Genomic DNA, 6,640 nt, shown 5'->3' with positions numbered 1-6,640 from the left:
CTTCAAAAATTTCATTTGGACATAACGATGCTTTACACTTCAAATACCTTAAAATTTATGGAAATAACCACTTGTTTATGCATTAAATGTTCTGATCTGCATTGTTAAAGAACATTTGGAAAGTGGTGGCAGTCAGTGTGCTTCCTTTTTATTTTTGAAACCTGAAGTAACCTGCCGGTAATTTCGATATAAACTTTAAAAAACTTAAATTGGCGTAGAATAAATATTTTTAGACATTTTAAGACATTTTTATTGTCTTTTTGAGAGGAAGGGAAAAGTTACCAGAATTGTTTAGGTTAATTCTACAATTAAATGTTTGGTTGATTTTGAGCCACTTCATTCAATTCTTTGTTTAAAACACTAACAGGTTAAAATGAGTCTTGGCGTTTTGTGAGTTCAGTTCGACTAATTTTACTCCCCAAGCAGAACTGTTTATTCTTTGTCTTCACTGTTTTGTAGCAATGCAAGATGTATATAGTTTCCATTGATTGGTTTAAAATGCTCAATTGCAGCCATGTAAATAATCAGCCCTGCATGCATATGTGATGTACATGAGTTGTGCAACATGCTAATTACATTCTATATTTAAAAAGATGTGTTTTGTTGTAAGCCATGTTGAAGGTTTTTCTTTTGTACTTTTTTTTCCGAGTAAGATGATTTTTTTTTTTTTATGTAAATTTGGGTTTTTGGGGGGTGACATATCGATGCGAGGAATCGAAATAAATGCCCAAGACTGTTCACACTAAGCTTTAAGCCTTGCTCCCTTGTATCTGTCATTGGAGGGTGCAGTGATAGGTAAAATGGAAAGGATAGTTTTTTTTTAGTATGTAGCTTGAAATCATCGACTTATTGAGTGTCACCAAAAACGTCAAAACTTGTTTATCCTTCATGAAAATGATTTAAATTGAATTGTCAGCTTACAGTCCAAGTGTGTGTAATATTTTACCACTATATGCAAACCAAAAACTAGTGCCACGGGTTTTGTAGGTAGGTACAGGGTGACTCAAAAAAATACGTACCCATATTTTATTCGATTAAAAAATCATTTTTTTTAACAAATGTCTTTTCTGTTGCATGACGTGAAAGGTGAACCTATGGATGATTATTTGCAGCTATAGTTGCCCTGAAAATCTCATCTCATTACCTGTACCGCGTATCTTCAGTAGGGTAGCGGGGGTGCTGGAGCCCATCCTAGCAATCATCAGGCAGTGGGCAGGGGACACCCTGAACTGGTTGCCAGCCAATCGCAGGGCACACTGGGACAGACAACTCGCTCGCTCATTCACACCTAGGGACAATTTGGACCGGTCAATCCACCTGGAATGCATGTCAATACATGGCTGCAAGGCCGCTATTGGGAAATGTGGAGCACATTGTAAAGCGCTTTGGGAAGTTATTGACTTGAAAAGCGCTATATAAATGCAGATCATTTCATTTCCACTACAGTTCCATGCTCTCTGAACTTCTTAATCCAACTAACAATCGTTGATTTTGATGGAAAGTTGCGATAATGGAAACGCTTTCGAAACTGAATCTGTACACTCTGGTATGATTTTGTCGCAAAATAGGTCTCCAGGGAGAATATAGTCTGCTGATTTGTTTAAGACATTTTCAGGGCAATTATAGCTGCAAATGGTCATCCATAGGTTCACCTTTCACGTCCTGCAAAAAGACATTCCTTAAAAAATGTTTTTTTTTTATAGAATAAAATATGGGTACGCATCTTTTTGGGTCACCCTGTATATAGGTAGGTCAGTAGATTAGTAACATATTGACATGGCTGGATGGATGCTCGCAGGGTTGGGTAGGGTTACTTTAACTGGATTACTTTCAATTACTTTTGGATTACTCCAATACCAAATATGCTAATAAAAGACAAAGGAAACTAAATATGAATAAAATGACAAAATTTTGTGCAGGCTTGGGAAGTAACAGAATACATGGAACGGCAAAAATGATGTTGGCAAGCTGTTTGGATTGATTTTCATTTTGTTTCTGTCGCATTTTATGTTAGTTTTGCCGGAGATCAAAGCCAGGAGAGAAAGCTTACCACGTGTTGTATGTCATCATTTTATTCATATTTAGTTTAGTTTGTCTTTTATTAGCATATTTGGTACTGGAGTAATCCAAAAGGGTGAAAGTAATCAAGTTAAAGTAACCCTACTCAACCCTGGATGCTCGTATAAATAGATGTTCGGAAAGATAGATGCTTGAATAGATAGACGGACGGACATCTAGATAGATATCCAGTTTTTGATCTTCCAGGAAAATTATGCTCATCAAAAGTCACTCCTTCCGCTGTAATTCCACTCGCTTTGCCCCAAGACCCTCACATGTCATCAAGACCATGGTCACCCAAAAGAAATGAATGAAACCTCCATCAGAATGCAAGGGAAACCAGTGACGAATTTCTACAGCATAGACTATGTGTGGAATTTGCTGATGGAGGCGGAAACAACGGCTGCCTCTGAGTTCACTTTTTCCACCATGTTTCTTGGGTCTCCATCCTCTTTTCCTCTCGTACACGCACCCAACATGAAACCTTAATAATTGGCTTTTGAACTACTTTATTTGGTCCTACAAGGATTAAAAATGCCTGCAACGATGCATGTTTTGTTTTGTTCAAGTAGAAACGGGACCTGAGCCCTGCCCACTCATTCGTTTCGTTTTCTGCTTTTGTCTTTTTTTTCTTTTTTCCTGCTCGCCTTTCTCACACTCTGGGTTTTTGTGGCGTGACTTTACTCTGGTCAAACTACAGTTCTTTATTACACTCATCAAAATACAAAAGTACTCTGCCAGACCATGACTCAATTATGGGGATGTCCAGTTTTCACTTCGTGAGAAGGCATCCCTAATAACCAGGGTTGGGTAGGGTTACTTTAACTTCATTACTTTCAATTACTTTTGGATTACTCCCACACCAAATATGCTAATAAAAGACAAAAGAAACTAAATAGGAATAAAATGACTCTATTTTTTGCAGGCTTGGGGAGTAACGGAATACATGGAACGGCAAAAATGATGTCGGCAAGCTGTTTGGATTTCTTTTCATTTTGTTTCTGTCGCATTTGATGTTAGTTTTGCCGGAGATCAAAGAGATCAAAGCCAGGAGAGAAAGCTTACCGCGTGTTGTGAGTCATCATTTTATTCATATTTAGTTTCTTTTGTCTTTTATTAGCATATTTGGTATTGGAGTAGTCCGAAAGTAATTGAAAGTAATCAAGTTAAAGTAACCCTACCCAACCCTGCTAATAACAGGGTCTCAAACTTCCAACCCGTGGCCTGCGAGTTAACAGTTTGAGGCCCCAGCCTTAGTAAGAACGTTTAAAGGGACTGTATTATTAAGTCAGCATTTTATTCATATTTAGTAACATAAATAATTTATTAAAAACATTGATTTTGAAAAGAAGCAAAATATGAAGTCAACTTTCATGTTTTAAAATACTTGTAGGTCAAGAGATTTGCATTTGTTTTACATAACATTGTCTGCCATCTTTCTGCTCATAGTAACCCCAAAAAAGTTTTTCTTGTTCTTCTTTTCCCCTTGGCATTGATAGGGACAATTTTTTAAGATCACATAATATTCGTGAGGACAAAACAATGATTCCTGGATAGCCGCACTGCCCATGTCAAAACTACTCTCTTGATGTTTTTATTATTTATAGTCCGTCTTGCTGTGAGTAAATAGATGCTGTGTTAGTCAAGTCATTTTTATTTGTATAGCCCTTAATCACAAAGAGTCTCAAAGGGCTGTACAGGTTATTGCACAGGCTATTATTTCAGACTATTATTACACCATCCCCTGATCTGAAACCAACACGAGGGCAAGGAAAAACTCAAATGTTTGAAATGTTTATTTAACACCTAATAAGTGTCATTGCAGCACGGCAGCGCAGTGGTTAGCGCATGTGCAGCACAGTTCTCAGGTCATGACATTGAACCTTCCTGTGTGGAGTTTGCATGTTCTCCCCGTGCTTGCGTGGGTTTCCTCCAGGCACTCCGGTTTCCCCCCACAAAACATGCATGTCATGTTAATTGGCCGGTTCAAATTGTCCCTAGGTGAGAATGAGTGAGTGAATTCTCTGTCCCTGTGTGCCCTGCGACTGGCTGGCAACCAGTTCAGGGTGTCCCCTGCCCACTGCCCGAAGATAGTTGGGATGGGCTCCAGCACCCCCGCGACCCTACTGAGGATAAGCGGTGCAGATAATGGATGGATGGATGGAAGCGTCATTGCAATCATGAATAAGGGGAGCGATTGACTGAGGTGGACCTAGTCTATACATTCACTTCTGGAGCTTAGCTTCTTTAACTTACCTGTTAATAACTAAGAGAATAAATGTTGGCAGTGTGATACTGAAAGATTCGACGTAAATAATGTAGTACAAACTAACGGAGATGCGCTACTGGTAGCCCACAGATTGCAAAAAGGCTTGTCCCGGGAAAATATGCAGCTTAGACATTGATTGATTTTATCCAGCTTCTCAACAATGTAATCATCGTTGGGAATTGAATATTAAAATATACCGTTTACCAAATTGTTCGAATTAGTTATCTGACTCCATTAACCTAACACAACTCACATTCACCTAACAATGCGCGTTCGTTTCTTGATGGAAAATATGGACAAGAGACTGACATTTCCACACGGGGGCAGATTTAATTTCTTAAACAATTTACGCGAATTCCATTGAATATGGCCGAATTAACCGAATTAGTGTCGCTCGAGTCTCTGTCAAGCCTTCTCGCTCGATCTCCTGCCTTCTCCTCTCGGCCCACGTTTTTTTTCTTCCGCAAGCTGGTGTGCCGGCTCCTCCCATGGCCGTGCCATGAAGGCCCCCACGAGGGCCCCACCATCTCGGAGAAGAGCGTCCCGCTGTCTGGACCAAACAAAACAACTTCTACAAACAATGCCTGCCCACTCAGTGAAAATCTTCATTGCATTCAATAAATGTAACTTGTATTGAATCGTATAAAATCCTTTTTAGTAAAATGTATAAAATCCTTCATCATGAATATAACCCTCTAATGCATAGTCCATGCCCTTTTGGTGAATTTGTGTGATCTTTCTGGGCCCCAGATCAGTTGCCTTCTGTGAAATGTCTCCTACTGTGACACTTGCCACAGAGCTTTTCACAAAATGTTGAATGAGTAAAGGGGGCGGGGCTTAGCCACAGGTCAATATTGTAACCTTGTTGCATGTATTCCGTTACTCCTCAAGCCTGGTAATAAGTATTTTTCCTTCTAGATCAGGGGTCGGCAACCTATGACACGCGGGCCAGCAGTGGCACGCGAGGGGTTAACCAGTGGCACGCGAGCTCATGGCAAAATAATAATTTTTTTTAAAAGCGCATTTAGCTGAAATTTAGATATCTTCAATTGCACGCCATGTTATTTAAAGGATTTACGTTAGGCTTTACGTGGGTTTTTCAGTGTGTTTGCCCGGCGCCTCGCAGAGGAGACATCCGTGTTGTAACCCAGCCAACGAAACACACGCGCGCGATAAATGAACGAATCATGATGGCTCCTCGAGCGAAAAGATCGCGCTCTCTCCAGCGAGCGTAGACAAATGACTGGGGCTTTGTGCAAAAAATGACTGTGTTGTTTTGTGCATTATGCCCCGAGGGCGTTGTACCTCGCGCATCAAGTGTTAAACGTCATTACGAGACGAAATATGAACATGAATTCAAGGCGGAGACATTAAAACGCCTGTCCGGGTACGCCAAACAAACAGACCCTAAAAACCTTTGTCGCTGCTAAAAACACCACCACTGAAGCTATCTAACAAATTGCTCACTGAATAGCAAAGCACGTAAAACCATTAACTGATGGTGAATATTTTAAAGAAGCGTCAAGTCGCTTCTGCATTGCTGCTGTTATTTCAAGTTTTGATATTTTCTGCAACAAAATATCATTGATGAATGGTATAGTAGCTGACCATATTACTTGTTTTTTGATTGTAGTTTATAGTTGATGAAGAATGGTTGATTCTGGTTCATTCTTGAGGTAAAAAGTTGAAGTCGGAATGGCTGCAGGCCTTTCCACATGTTGTTCAAATTCATATTTTAGTTAATTGATGAACAAGAATAGTGGAAGATAAATAGGTCAGTTATACCAGTGTGCCGCTGGAATTTTATCTTTCCAAAAAATCAGGCCATTATTCAGTATTTTTGCACTCTTCAGACGAGGAATTGTAATAGTCATCCATATCAATAGGTGGCAGTAGATTTTTATAAACTTTTTATGTACTAGTTATCTGCTCTTGAGGTAGCAAAGTACATTTAATAACTTAATTTGTTTAACAAAGCGGTTTGAGATTGTACTGTAAAAAATAAAAACCTGAAGCACATCATTCTTTTTTATATTAAGTGTTATTTTCTTCTTTTTATATACTAATTATCTGCTGATGAGGTAGTACAGTGAAATATTTGACATAACTTCATTTTCAAACATTTTTGACGGACGGTGTGCCACGGGGCAGCACGGCGGGGCGGTGGTTAGCGCGTGTGCGGCACAGTTCTGAGGTCATGGGTTCAAATCCAGCTACCAACCTTCCTGTGCGGAGTTTGCATGTTCTCCCCGCGCTTGCGTGGGTTTCCTCCGGGCACTCCGGTTTCCTCCCACATTCCGAAAACATGCATGT

The sequence above is a fragment of the Urocampus carinirostris genome, chromosome 7 (genome assembly GCF_059441175.1).
Source record: "Urocampus carinirostris isolate Australia breed hairy pipefish chromosome 7, RoL_Ucar_1.0, whole genome shotgun sequence".
NCBI classification, from domain to species: Eukaryota; Metazoa; Chordata; class Actinopteri; order Syngnathiformes; family Syngnathidae; genus Urocampus; species Urocampus carinirostris.
The sequence above is the reverse complement of the archived record's forward strand: the minus strand, read 5'-3'. Positions refer to the sequence as shown.